Consider the following 16,068-nt stretch of genomic DNA (forward strand, 5'->3'; position numbering starts at 1 on the left):
TTTTAGTAGGACTTGATGGAAAAGTGTCTCCAACACTCTGGCTCACTAGAAAATCAGGTCCTATGTCCAAAATTCTGAAATGTCTCTTTAATTTGGCGATTCTCAAAGTTCTGTAGTATCCTGGACCCTCTGGTGAACCATAAAGTTATGACAAGTAATTTAATTGATGGGAACAATTTGGGAAAAAAAGTGTTTCCCATTAAAACAGGAGATTATGGTGTCAAAACAAAACAAAACTTATAAAACTCATTGCATTATCATAAACTTTCAAAAGAGACTACACTGCTGAGTACAAAAACGACTGCGTAAAAATCAAATATAGGCACTAAGCGACATTTATACTCCACAAATTGAAGGAGCTTAAATTGTTGAAATAAAAATGATTTGTGCCGCCATCATCTTTACAAAACACTGAATAAGGAAATCTTTTGACGGAAGTGTAGTTTTATTGCAAGAGGGAAAGAATTTTACCAGAAGATACTCGACATCAGCCAAGATGATCTGCAATAGTCAATCACTGCATTTCTTCTCGTTGCATCATCTACTCGGAATTATGTAGACGCCAATAAACTTCTGTGTACTTCCACTAATTCAGGATTGTGTGTTGGATCTAATGAAGTTTAAATTCTCTTTTGCACAGACTCTGAGGACGGCTGGACTCCCTGGTCTGAGTGGACTCGCTGCTCCGTGTCCTGCGGTCGCGGAGGCCAACAGAGGGGGCGCTCTTGTAACGGGGTCAGCTCCACCTGCGGCGGGCCGTCAGTGCAGACGCGCAGCTGCATGATCGTCAAGTGTGATAAGAAAAGTAAGATGCAAATACTACTACTGCAAACTGTACTGCTATCAGCACTGCTTCTTACACATCTAATAGCCTTTCGCTGTGTTGAGCGCTCTATAAGACAATTGGGATTCTACTACTACTACTACTACTACTACTGCTACTACTACTACTACTACTACTACTACTACTACTACTACTACTACTACTGCTACTGCTACTACTACTACTACTACTACTACTACTACTACTACTACTACTACTACTTACTACTACTGTTACTACTACTACTACTACTACTACTACTACTGTTACTACTACTGTTACTACTACTACTACTACTACTACTTACTACTACTACTACTACTACTACTACTACTACTACTATTACTACTACTGTTACTACTACTACTACTACTACTACTACTACTGTTACTACTACTACTACTACTACTTCTACTACTACGACTAGTTCTAACTACTACTATTACTACTACTGTTACTACTAATACTAATACTACTACTAACTACTACTACTACTACTACTACTACTACTACTACTACTACTGCTACCACTACTACAACTACTACTACTACTGCTACCACTACTACAACTACTACTACTACTGCTACCACTACTCACTACTACAACAACTACTACTACTACTCCTACCACTACTCACTACTACTACTCCAGGTTCATTATGAGATTTACAGAGGAACAATGCATATGTACAACTACACTTTGAGTAAAACAAGAGAGAAGTATTTTTCGGACATTATTGGTAATTGCAGTAACAACTCTCGTGTCCTGTTTGCAACAGTGAACAGATTAACAAACCCTCCAGCTCCACTGCCACTAGAACTAATTTCCACATCTAAATGTAATGAGTTTGCAGTTTTCTTTAATGACAAAGTTCAGGGCATCAAAAATGCCATCAATTCCACAACACAAATAACAAGCATGCAGCCACAGAGACACTTAGAGCTGAATCACTTTGCACCTGTAACTGACAAAACTGTTTTAGAGATCGTTACCAGTCTGAGTTCATCTACTTGCTGCCTGGACATGTTACCCACTAGATTTCTAAAGTCCGTCCTCAACAGTTTACTTTCACCACTCACTCACATAGTTAACATGTCACTTCAATCTGGAACATTCCCAAATGCATTGAAAACTGCGGTCATTAAGCCTCTCCTAAAGAAGAGCAGTCTTGATGCCACAGTACTGAACAATTTCCGACCCATCTCAAATCTGCCGTTTTTTGGCGAAGTCCTTGAAAAAGCTGTTTACCAACAGCTTACGAACTTTCTCCAAATGAACAACTCCTTTGATGTTTTCCAGTCAGGTTTTAGAGCCCACCACAGCACTGAGACTGCTCTTATCAAGGTGACAAATGACATCCGCCTGAACACTGATGCAGGCAAAGTCTCAGTCTTGATCCTGTTAGATCTCAGTGCTGCTTTTGACTCTGTCGATCATGGGATCCTCTTACAGAGACTAGAGGACTGGGTGGGCATCTCTGGTACTGTACTAAACTGGTTCAAGTCCTATCTAGAAGACAGGAAGTATTTTGTTGAAATTGGAAACTGTGTCTCAGATCACATGGCCCTGACCTGTGGGGTGCCTCAGGGGTCAATCCTGGGCCCCCTGTTGTTCAATCTCTACATGCTGCCATTAGGCCAGTTAATAAGCAGCAATAACATGTCCTACCACAATTATGCAGACGACACTCAGATCTACGTCTCTCTGGCAGCAGGAGACTATGGACAGTGGACTCACTTGGTCATTGCATCCAACAGATCAGTGTGTGGATGCAAAACAACTTTCTCCAGCTAAACTCTGACAAGACTGAAGTCATAGTGTTTGGTCCACAGAAACAAAGGGACAGTGTCAGCAGTCACCTCCAGTCTCTCTCTCTAAAACCTTCAAATCAGGCAAGAAATCTAGGGGTAATAATGGACTCAGACTTGAACTTTAACAGTCCACATAAAATCAATAACATCTGCAGCCTTTTACCATCTAAAAAACATAGCAAAAATCAAAGGTTTACTGTCTAAAGCAGACTTGGAGAAACTTATCCATGCGTTTGTCTCCAGTAGGTTAGATACTGTAATGTTCTGCTCACTGGTCTCTCCAAACGAGCTGTGAGACGCTGCAGAACATCCAGAACGCTGCAGCTCGGGTCCTGACTCGAACTAGGAAGTACGAGCACATAAGTCCTGTGCTCAGGTCTCTGCACTGGCTTCCTGTGCCTCAGAGAATAGACTTTAAAGCAGCTCTGCTTGTGTACAAGTCTCTCCATGGCCGAGCACCAAAGTACATCTGTGACATGTTAGTGTCATATGAACCATCTCGCACTCTGAGGAGCCTCAGGGACCAGCCTCCTGCTGGTGCCCAGAGTCACGACTAAACAAGGGGAGTCAGCGTTTCAGGTTCATGCAGCTAAAACCTGGAACAGTCTTCCTGAACATGTGAGACAGACTCTTCTGTGATGCTGTTTAAATCCAGGCTCAAAACATTTCTGTTTAACTGTGCATATGACTGAAAGGTTTTCATTCCGCACTCTTCTCTCCAATTTATGTCTCTCTTTTTTTAATTTTAATCTTCATGATTATTTATGTTTTGATTTGTTTTTATTATGATTTTAATGTATTTCTTATTCTGTAAAGCACTTTGAATTACTTTGTGTACGAATTGTGCTATACAAATAAACTTGCCTTGCCTTGCCTTGCCTACTACTACTACTACTACTGCTACCACTACTACTACTGCTACCACTATTACTACTACTACTATTACTACTACTACTACTATTACTACTACTACTACTACTACTACCACTACTACTACCACTACTACTAATACTAATACTAATACTTCTACTACTAATACCTACCTCTACCTCCACAAATACTTTTTAAACCTTGTACTCTTTAGTTGTTTTGCATCTGCCTCATGTTGAGTGCTTTGTGAACGGAGTTGTAGTGACTCCCTACTTACTTACTACTACTACTCCTACTACTACTACTACTTCTACAACTACTGCAACTAATGCTACCATTACTACTACTTTCTACTACTACGACTACTGATACTTATTACTTTTATGTGCCCTGTGTCATGTAGTGTTCAGTAGTCTATGGTAGTAAGAATGAATATTTTTCTTGATTTGATACTACTACACTTGCTACTACTGTCACTTCTGCTACTACTTCTACTTCTACTACTACTACTACATCTTTCTTCTACTACTTCCTTAAGTTCGTGCGCTGCCATATGTTGTTATTCAAGTGTGACCACAAAGCTAAGATACGATCTGTCACGTCTCTAAATGCCCTGATACAAAACACGGAACAAATGTAGTATTTTTCAGAGAACATAAACTCGACTGGCAAACGCACTGAGAGATGGAGATCAGAACTTAAAGCATGACTAAGTGAAGGCACAGTCCCTGTTTTTGGCACGTGAGGATTTTCCATTCAAAAGCTGCCAGTTCTAGTTCCATGTAGTGTTTATAGAGATTTGAGTTGGTACTTATTACATATTTGTGTACTACTACTACTACTACTACTGCTTTTACTATTCCCACTACTTATCACTGTTGGGCAAGTTACATCAAAACTGTAATGTGTTATTTATGACTTGTTACTGTTCAAAGTAATTTGTTACATTATAATATTACTGTATTTAAAATGTAAAAGATGGCACGACTATTGCAGCACTTTAAGTTACTCTCAACAAAATAACTGTACGAAGATGCCGAAATTTTGGGCCGTATATGGACTGAAACCATGACTGAACAGAGGACTGAACCAGGACTAAACCGGGACTAAACCAGGACAGACCAGAGCTGAACTAGGACTGAAACAGGACTAAACCAGAACTGAACCAAGTCTAAACCAGAACTGAACCAGGACTAAACCAGGACTGAACCAGGACTGAGCCAGGTCTAAACCAGGTCTAAACCAGGACTGAACCAGGCTGAACCAGGACTGAACCAGGTCTAAACAAAGACTGACCCAGGACTGAACCAGGACTAGACCAGGACTATACCAGAACTGAACCAGAGCTGAACCAGGACTGAACCAGGACTGAACTAGGACTGAACCAGGTCTAAACTGGGTCTAAACCAGGACTGAACCAGGTCTAAACCAGGTCTAAACCAGGACTGAACCAGGTCTAAACCAGGTCTAAACCAGGACTGAACCAGGTCTAAACTGGGTCTAAACCAGGACTGAACCAGGACTGAACCAGGACTAAAACAGGACTAAAACAGGACATCTGTAGTGAATAAAATATTAAAATTTTTTCCTTGTAATGCAGAACATTACTGCGTTACAGCAAAAAGTATCGCATTACAGTAATTCGTTACTTTTATAACGCGTTACTCCCGACACTGATACGTACGTTACTTTGATATTACTACTATTGTGACAAGTGCTGTTTGTTGCTATGTTTGGTATTTTTGGTACAACGCCAAGGTAATAGGTGTATTTGTTACACATTAGGAAATTACTGTAATTATGATCAACAATAACAACTTCACACTTGTGGTGGCAAGAAACTATTGTAGCCACAGCTGTCCTGGGGCTGACTGACAGAAGTGAAGCTGTTGATCTGTGCCATTGGCCCCTCTGACCAACACTCACTATAACATTACTTTTATTTATAGGCAATGTGAGTGAAGTGACTTGCCTAAAAACATAACAAGGTTTTTTCTTTTTGCTATTGGCGAGCCACTGTAGCACTTGATATTCCCAGTGGTCTTCCATCCAAGTATTAACCAGGTCTGGCCGTGTTTAGCTTCTGAGATCTGACGATAAGGGTTTGGCAAGCGCGTTTGGCCACTACTGCTTTTACAACTTGTATTACTGCTCCTACTATAAACAATATCTTCTCCAACTACTAATATTATTTCTTCATTATTTCTCACTCAACTTGTCCTCTTTTTTGTAATGCATTTTGACAGCAGCTGGGGCCTCTTTTAGGGGCTGACCTACTACTACTACTACTACTACTACTACTACTACTACTACTACTACTCCTACTACTACTACTACTACTACTACTACTACTACTACTACTACTACTACTACTACTACTACTACTACTACTACTACTACTACTTCTACTACTAGTCCTACTCCTACTTACTCTACTACTACTACTACTACTACTACTACTACTACTACTACTACTACTACTACTACTACTACTACTACTACTACTACTACTACTACTACTACTTCTACTACTAGTCCTACTCCTATTACTCTACTACTACTACTACTACTACTACTACTACTACTACTACTACTACTACTACTACTACTACTACTAGTCCTACTCCTATTACTCTACTACTACTACTACTACTACTACTACTACTACTACTACTACTACTACTACTAGTCCTACTACTACTACTACTACTACTACTACTACTACTACTACGTACTACTACTACTACTACTACTACTTCTACTACTAGTCCTACTCCTACTCTACTACTACTACTACTACTACTACTACTACTACTACTACTACTACTACTACTACTACTACTCTACTACTACTACTACTACTACTACTACTACTACTCTACTACTACTACTACTACTACTACTACTACTACTACTACTACTACTACTACTACTACTACTACTACTACTACTACTACTACTACTACTACTACTACTACTACTACTACTACTCCTACTACTACTACTACTCTACTACTACTACTACTACTACTACTACTCTCTATCTACTACTACTACTACTACTACTACTACTACTACTACTACTACTACTACTACTACTACTACTTTACTACTACTCCTCTACTACTCCTACTCTACTACTACTACTACTACTACTACTACTACTTACTACTACTCTACTACTACTCTCTACTCTACTACTCCTACTACTCCTACTACTACTACTACTACTACTACTCTACTACTACTCTACTAGTACTACTACTACTACCTACTACTCCTACTACTACTACTACTACTACTACTCTCCTCTACTACTACTACTCCTACTACTCCTACTACTCCTACTACTACTACTTACTACTCTACTACTACTTCTACTACTACTCCTACTACTACTACTACTACTCCTCTACTACTACTACTACTACTCCTACTCCTATACTACTACCTACTACTACTTACTACTTCTACTACTCCTACCTTCTACTCCTTACTTACTACTGCTCTACTCTTACTACTCTACTACTCCTACTCTTCCTACACTCTCTTCCTAACTCTCTCCTCCTCCTTGCATTGACAGCTCTGGCTGTGGTGGTCGTCCTGCTCGGTGAGCTGTGGTGAGGGAAACAAGACTCGTGTGCGCCTGTGTGACAGCTCCCCGCCTCAGAAGGTGCAGCGGGGCGGAGAGGGAGAGCCAGACCTGCACCAAACCGCTGTGTCCAAGTGAGTACACAGAAAAAATACATGAAACTTTACTATAATGTATAAACTTGTATGTCGTCTAATAACAGTACACGTTTTTATGAATGAATCAGAAAGAGTGCTTAAAGTGTGACATTAAACATTACTATCTTGCATTTATCCAATTATAGGTGTTTTTTATTGCATTCTTTTTGTCTCCGGACTCACCTCACCAAAGAAACTAATCTGTAACTTGGCTCTGACTCCATCCATAAATACATAAGTTTAAAGCTCTACTTTGGAACCCTCCTGACAAAGCAATAACCACCTCTCCACAGATCTGACCTAAAACTTGGCCTGGGCTCGTCACCAGCTTGTCTCTATTGATCATTGATAAGTTAAAAGCCGTATTGTGAAACTTTCTATGCACAGCAGTAACAGGGAGCAGACCTTTCTCCATTAATATACTGTATTTGTTGCACTGTTTCTCCTTATGACCACTTGTAGATATTTTACTATATTTCTATTTTTTTTCTTGTAGATACACAATGCTTACACCTTGTTTGACACCTGCTATTTTTGCTACTTACCCGTATTTTCTGCACCAAAGGGCGAGCTCTTAAGCCTCCAACCCCATCAAAAAAAAGGACTGCGCGCCCCACAATCCAGAGCGCCCTATACACGAATCCACTCGGGTGTCCCAGCACGACTTCAGTAAACTACAAAGCCGCACCACCCACGCAGAACACGCAAACACACACGGAGCAGACAGCGACTGCGCAGCGAAACACACCCACAGCCACACTCATCACTCCACGTAAACGAGGAACGGAACGGAGGAATGAACCGAAAAAGCGAGCGCAATGTGCCACTTCTAGACACAACTGAACAACTGAGTCACTGCGAACACGCCGACAATCCAGCGATCCCAGACAGCACCCTCCCTACACGCCACAACTGAACAAAGCCCAGAGTCACCGTGAATGCGCCAAACAAAGTCCCACTGACCCATCCAACTGTTGTGTTTCGTTTAATGTCCGGTGCGGTTTATTTGTGAAAAAAGTTCGAAAATAGACCATTTAATGACAGTACGTCTCATAATCCAGAGCGCCCTATAGTGTGGAAAATACGGTACTTTGAATTTATTATTACCATATTATATTTTTGTTCTTTGTTATTATATTTATTGTGATGTTTGTGCTACTGTGTCCAAGCACTTTCCCTTGTGGATCAATAAAATTTAAGTCTAAGTCTAATATCTTGGACCAGAAATTCAGAAACCTCCTTACACTTCACCAAGGCAAATCAGCAGGAAAAAAATCACTCTGAAAGTGTCAGTAACATAAGTGTAGGGTGTAGGCTCGCTCACATAAATTACAGTGTTATGATGCAGACCCCTGTGTGTCGAAATACCCCTTTTACTCCTGCGTTGCATGAGTGAACGGGGGTTTCTTGCTGTGTAAATGGCAGTTGCGGGGGGCTGGAGCGGCTGGTCGGAGTGGTCCCTGTGCTCTCTGTCGTGTGGAGGGGGTCTGTCCAGTAGAGAGAGGGCGTGTACTGACCCCGTCCCCAAACACGGAGGAAAAATCTGCATAGGAGAAACTGTGGACTACAAAGCCTGCAACTCACAGCCATGTCCTATAGGTAAGATTTCATTATTAACAAATACTAAAGGAGGTATTGTGTTTTTTATTGTCTTTCTACTAAATTGGGTGTATGGTATAGGGAATGGGGCTTTGCAGAAATACTAAAATATTGATATATCGTATTGTTTAATGTGATGATACAGTATCAATATCATGGACTGCTGTATCAATATATCACCAAGAATATTTGTTGGTACATTTTGTTACAGTGCTGTAGTTTTTTTTGCTTGTTTAGTTCAAGGAAACTCATTTAAGGCAACACATTTGACATATTTACTGCTCAGCAAAAACTGGTTTAAAATTTTAGGGTAAAATATTTGTTGTTTTTAACTCAAAAAGTGTTATTTTAACTATTTGAAAGTTCAGTGGGAGTTCAAGTTGGGGTTATTTGCCAGAGTTGATATGGTTGAAGTTAATTCACCTTCCCCCTTCCCCCTGTAAATTTAACTTCCCTTAGTGTTAATTTAACTTCCCTTAGTGTTAATTTGGCTCCTCCCACCCACCACTTCAAACTCCCATGAGAGAAAACCAGTTTGAACCAGTTTTGTGCAAAATTTCATCCTAAATTAACTAAAATAAAGTGTAAAAATAAAACACCTCTGTGTGTTGTTCAGCTAAACCAGGATAACCCTACAAAGTGTTATCCGTTTACTCTCAAAATGTTAATATAACTCTTGATTTCGGGGTTAAACAGGAACTTTAGTCCAATGTTACTTAATTAACATTTCCAAAAATGTTAAATTAACTCTAGAACAGACCGGACTCATACAAACCCTGAGAAAAAGGTTAAAATAGATTCTGTGAGAGTCAATTTTAACACTCCACTTTTTGTGTTTTGAGGATTAAAATGAGCGTGTGTCGTATGAAGTGGGTTAACAAAGACATTTAGTATTACAGCCATGATTTAGCCTTATTTTTTATTGAACCGCATCGAATCGTAAGCTCACTATACGAAATACACATCGCATCGTGTCCAATGTATCGGCTACTTCTGAATGATACCCAGCATAATAGAGAAGCACATTTAGTAGCTTGTAGGGATGTGAAATTTAAATAAAATTTTAATTGAGATCAATATTCAGTCACGGTCTACAGCCAGTCCTCTGTCAGTAAACGCATGTGGTTTGGGGAGTTCAGATATTTAACTTTTTTTGTTTTAAATGGCAGTTATCAAAAGTTTGTCTTGTTTATTTATAGAAAATTCATATACATTTTTAATCAATTTTTAATCACACAAGTAAGACAACAAAAATAAAACTGAAAATTGTAATTGAGGGGGAAAAATCCTGGTTATTTTTTGTTCATAACGCCATAGCTCTAAGAAAACATTTAATTTGAATTAAAAATAAATAAATAAATAGCATGTGTAAATATATAATAGTATAGTGTAAATATATAAGTAAACTAACTTCCTAATCTTGCAGTTTAGACTTGTACAAATATATTCCGAAGTGCATGGAATATGTCTTAAAATGCCCACTTGAAACTGAAACCGTTAACAGCCTTTTAGTTTTAAAGCATGTTCAATATTTCCACATTTCTTCTCATAACTTGTCATGTTTTCAGATGTGTGTGTGCAGTCCAGGCCCTGTTTTCCTGGAGTGAGCTGCTCCTCTCTCCCTGATGGATCCTGGGAATGTGGTCCGTGTCCTCCAGGACTGACAGGGAACGGGACTCACTGTGAAGATGAGAACGAGGTATTTTAAACAGCATATTATTTTATTTTCAAGTTACAAATAAAAATAACTCGATTACTTTTTTGTACCATGATGTAGTCCAGAAGAAATTTGAGGATTTAGTCCAGAACAGTGGGTTTGTAGCAGAAGATAAACTACAGCTAAAGCCCCATTTTCCCCAGCCCTACCTTATATATCTTTTTTCTACTGCAATTATTTGTTTTGTTTTTTGTGTACTGAGTGTTTCCATTAGTACTTTTACTACCTACTGGCCCAATGCTCTAATCAATCTGACTATAAGTTACTGATTGAAAGTGCTGGAGTTTTCCTGGATATCAGTTCGTTGTAGGCAATTGGAAATGGTTTATGGGTTGTGATTTCATGGTTTTATTTATTTAGAATCCCCATTAGTTGTTGCTTTTCTTCCTGAGGTCTATAAAAAACTATACCAGGAGATCAATGGAAACAGAACTAGTCCACATAATTAACTTTTATTACGTGTTGTTTCTTCTCAGTGTGAAGTGGAGGGAGTTTGCGTGGCCGGGTGCATAAACACAGATCCTGGGTTCTTCTGTCTCCCGTGTCCCCCTCGATACAAAGGGACTCAGCCTTTTGGACTGGGAATACAGGCGGCTCACACCAACAAACAGGTACATGAACACTTCAGAAACAAACTGTCCAAGTAATTTCCCTTGTGGATCAATAAAGTTTGTCCAACGCAGCTTGCTTTGGTTTCCTGTTGGCTAGTCTGTTTTTTATGTTATGTTTATTGGGATATCTGAAATCAAATAATTGGAATTGGGGTGTGCAAAAATATTGAAATATCGATATATTGTATAATGTGATGATACAGTATTGATATTGTGGGCTGCTGTATCGATATATCACCAAGAGTATTTTTTTGGTATATTTTACTAAATTATTTAGTTACAGCTACAGTTTTGTTGTTTGTTTAGTGGAAGGAAACTTGTTTATTCAACAGATTTGACATTTTCACAGTTTTGATGATTAAACTGGGTGTGTTTCATATTAAATTTGCACAAGAAATGGTTTAACAAAGACTTTTACTATCACAGTCATGATTTAGCCTTTATTTTTTATTAAACTGTATTGAATCGATTTGACATATTTTGTATCATATCGAAAGCTCACTGTATCAAGACATGTATAGTATCGTGGCCTATGTATCGAGGTCTGTATCGTATTGTGACCTATGTGTGTCGTATCTATGGCCTATATGTATCTAGATATGACATGTATGTATGTATATCCTATGACCTGTGTATCGACTTATGTATTGTATCGGGAACTTCTTAATGATACCCAGCCTTAATTGGAATATTTGTGGTTTGCTAATGTTGTAATAACACACAGTATTATTCACATTATGATTTAGATTTTATTGTAGTTTATCTTGCCGTGTTTGACGGACCCTCCACCAAAAAAGTTACACAGTGCACAATAAAATGATTTTTGACGGACACGTTTGACAGAGAAACACACGGTCAGTTCGTGCCAAAACAAACACGGGCGCTTATAAGTGAAAAAGAAAGAAATAATACAACAGAGGAGTGAGAAACTGTGCGGATTTCTGCAGAATAAAAAACAAAGGAAGCACTAAATCTGTAAATCTGAAGTGAAAGAAGTCGAATATTTAGTTTTGAATGAGAGGAGATGTCTTTCGCACGCTTTATGGTCTGATTCCAGATCTCGGCTTACAAGTAAAAGAGAAAGAAAGAACACAGAGGACTGAGAACAGCACACATATCTGCGGTATTAAAATTCAAAGCACTAAACTCTCGAAATCTGAGTTATCATTTTGTTCTGAATGATACAGGGATATTCTTTTATTTCTTCTCTTTAATAATTTTATTAATAGATTTTCATAAATAATAATACAAAGCTTTAAAATGCGACAGTATTAAGATAAAAAACACAGATACAAGGATATTCTAAAGGAGATATCTTCCACATTTTAGAGACACATGCTACAAATTACTGTCTGGATTGGGCTTTTTGTTTTGACTGTAAGTTAGGACAGTTGTTTGAAGCACGTTATGATGTGAGTCCAGAATCCAAGACCCTCCTGCATTCAAACAGAAAATCAGAGAACTGAATTACTTGGAAAAATCCTACCTACTTGCGGTCTTTTAAAATATTTGCTTACGTAGATTTAAAACCAAAAAAAATCATCACACATAATGAAAAAGAGTTGTGACATTCATTTTGTTACATGTCTTTAAGGGTTCTAAATTATGTAAAATAGACTCTTGAGAGCTTAAAGCCATTTTATAATGTTGTTACTTAAAAAACATGGAGTTGTGTTTGTTCCATTCACACATGTTTAATTAATCCATTATTATTAGTCTGTCTAGATCTCCAAAGCTCAAAATGCTCTGTTTCACCTTGTGATGTCATGAAACGGTAAATTTCAAGTTAACAGGGATTCATCAGCCGGTTTCACTTTGTAGAAACCGTCTGACCTCGCAGCATTAGGATTTGTTTGCTCGACAGTAGCCAGGTACTTTTTTTATTTAACCAATTGTTGCTTTTTGGTCTTGACGTATGTAATGCACCTCTAACGGGGCTAACTGGTATATTAAGTTTTTCCCAAATCCCGTAGGAGAAGGGCGATAACGTCTTTCCCCTTGATAAAATTCAACAAATATTCTCTTTGTTCCAGCTTTAAATCCTCGATTTCAGGAATTGTTGCCAACACAGAATGCATGACTCTTCGCTGATTGGCTGGTGCCCGGACTTGCACTTCCGGGGTTTTTGCAAATCATCTAGTGTATTTTGATTCCTGACCTAGTCACTGGAGAAAAATGAAATTGAGCGGAGACACTAGGTGGCACTAAAGGTACCTTTAGTTCAGTAATTCCAAGGTTGAAATGATCCATTCTAGTCAAGGTGTATTGAGTTTAAAATGCAATGAAGCACTTCCTGTATTACCACATGACATTACAAGGTTGATAAGATGAGATAATATTTTATTGTTTCCCATGGGAGAAATGTGTCTTGGGACAGGGAATCACATGCTTTAAAAGACAGGACAATACAACAACAAAAGCACCGTAAAAAGATCCACCATAGAATATAAATAAAAAAGAGACCAAGTATGACCACGAGTGATGCACCAACAGGACCTTTAAGACACTCTTTACAGGCAAACCCTTCGCAATCTTATACTCTATTAATAATTGCACACTCCCTTAGCCAATGTGCAGTTTTGATTGCACATTCCCTTCACCTATGTGCAGATGGACAGAGTGTTTTCAATTTGAGAGAGGAACTCAGCCTAAATATGCAGAGTTTGTGTGTTAAACGCGTGTGAATTAAATGAAAAAACACAACTCCGGGTCTGTTTATGATGAGGAAACAACATTACTGTATAACACAGATCAGAAAACAGCGTAATATAGGCCTTTAAATATCTCTCTAATTTTGTTACAGGTTTGTGAGCCTCATAATCCATGCAGAGACGGCTCTCACAGCTGTCACAGAGCTGCAGACTGTGTGTACCTGGGGCTGGCCTCAGAGCTGCTCTTTAAATGTGTGTGCGCTGTGGGCTTTGCTGGAGACGGGTTTGTGTGTGGAGAGGACTCAGATCTCGATGGATGGCCCAATCAAAAACTGCCCTGCAAACAGAACGCTACCTATCACTGTCAAAAGGTACCATTTACGCTTTGTTTTCATATAATTTTCAATCTTTTTAGCTCAATTAAATGAAAAAACTGTGGATCTATATAAAATCAGTATACAAAACTGTTTTATCATAACTAAATTTATTCTTGGGTTTTAGCTTCCTGTACTTTTCACCATATTTTTTCTTATTTATTTATTTGTAAAGGGACAGCACATATTAATAAACTATTAAGATGTTAATAAAGAAAATATAATAATGTGCAGGACAGGGAAAAGTACTGTAACAACCACGCAAAAGTACAAGTAACATTAAGATATGATATTGTGTTTTCAGCTGTTAATTGCATTGCAATGCACTGAAACATTTGGATTTATATTATTAGGTTCTTTTTTCAGACCAAGAGTTTGTTTTCATACCTGACAGTTTCGACTGCTCACTAGCGGTCTTCCTCGGACTGGTCACGTGATGTTGCTGTGATGTGTCACTCAGCTGATGTAAACAGGTTTTGGAGCTGTCTTCCTACCGGTGGAGGCAGGACGACAGCGCCATCTGCAGTCCGACTTCCTCAGGACAATATCCCAGGTGTGTAAGAGTAAAAAAGCCCCTTCATCCCTGTTTATCGTCCCGTTGGCACATTGCAACAGTGTTCGTCCAAAAGCTTTATAAATCAGCTGCCCAGACACGTCACAGCAACATCACGTGACCACTCTGAGGACTGAGAAGGAGGATTAGAAACTGTCAGGTATGAAAACAAACTCTTGGTCTGAAAAAAGAACCTAATAACATAAAATATTGGAACACCAAGTGAACCTTATTGGACATATGGATTTATCTTTTTTTTTAGTTGAGTGTATCGTAATAAATCAGTTTACAGTTGTTATCTTTCTATCTTCTTATCTATGTTTCTTTTTTTAATCCACTTTCCATTTTAATCCACTGTTCAATCCATCTATAAGAATACTGTATATACAATTTTATACGAAGTTATATTTTTGTAGGACAATTGCCCAAAGATCCCAAACTCTGGACAGGAAGACTGGGATAAAGATGGACTGGGAGACACCTGTGATCCTGACGATGATAATGACGAGATTATTGATGAAAGGGTAAATCCCAGAACATTTACACCAATATACAAGTCTCTTTTTGTGTAAATCTACTGTAAAATACTCTGTTAATGTACGTATGTTTTAGGATAACTGCCCCCTGGTGTTCAACCCTCGTCAGTTTGACTCAGACCTGGACGGCGTAGGGGACAGATGTGATAACTGTCCCTTTGACAGTAACCCACTGCAAACTGACACCAACGACGATGACGAGGGAGACGAATGCAGCATAGACATAGACGGAGATGGTGAGAAACTTTGCTTAAATACTTTATATGCCGTATTTTCCGGACTATAAGTTGCACCATCCCAAAAATGTGCAATGAAGAAGAAAAAACATATATAAGTTGCACCGGACTATAAGTCACACTTTTTGGGGAAATGTATTTTATAAAACCAGAAACCAGGAACTGACATTTCATCTTGAAAGGCAAATTATAATAATAACAACAGAATAGAGAACAACAACAGGCTGAATAGGCGTTAATATGTTAACATAACATATTAACAGTTATTCAGATGATTATAGCATAAACAACAGAACATAAGTTTACCAAACTCACGATCTCACTCAAAATCACTAAATCCACTGAATTCTTCATCCTCTGTGTCACTTCTAAGCGACCTCCGGAGATAAACCATAGATCCATCTTCTATGTAGCTGTCGTCAGACTCAGCATCAGTTCCAGTTAACATTATTCTGGTCTTTCACGATGGTTTCAGTTGTCACTGAAATCCAGGCTTTGTCGATTCATCCAGTGACTTCAGGAAAGTTGCATGGTGCACCTGCCCGATTACCATGAAG

At 38.7% G+C, this 16,068-nt stretch overlaps 1 pseudogene; it reads left to right on the top strand.

Annotated features, from left to right (window-relative positions):
* LOC110174600 (thrombospondin-2-like) overlaps positions 1–16,068 on the top strand; it is a 50,871-nt pseudogene that overhangs the window by 14,570 nt on the left and 20,233 nt on the right.

This window comes from Boleophthalmus pectinirostris, unplaced genomic scaffold (genome assembly GCF_026225935.1).
Source record: "Boleophthalmus pectinirostris isolate CB_2022bp ecotype Guang Dong unplaced genomic scaffold, ASM2622593v1 HiC_scaffold_14, whole genome shotgun sequence".
In the NCBI taxonomy this organism is placed as follows: domain Eukaryota; kingdom Metazoa; phylum Chordata; class Actinopteri; order Gobiiformes; family Gobiidae; genus Boleophthalmus; species Boleophthalmus pectinirostris.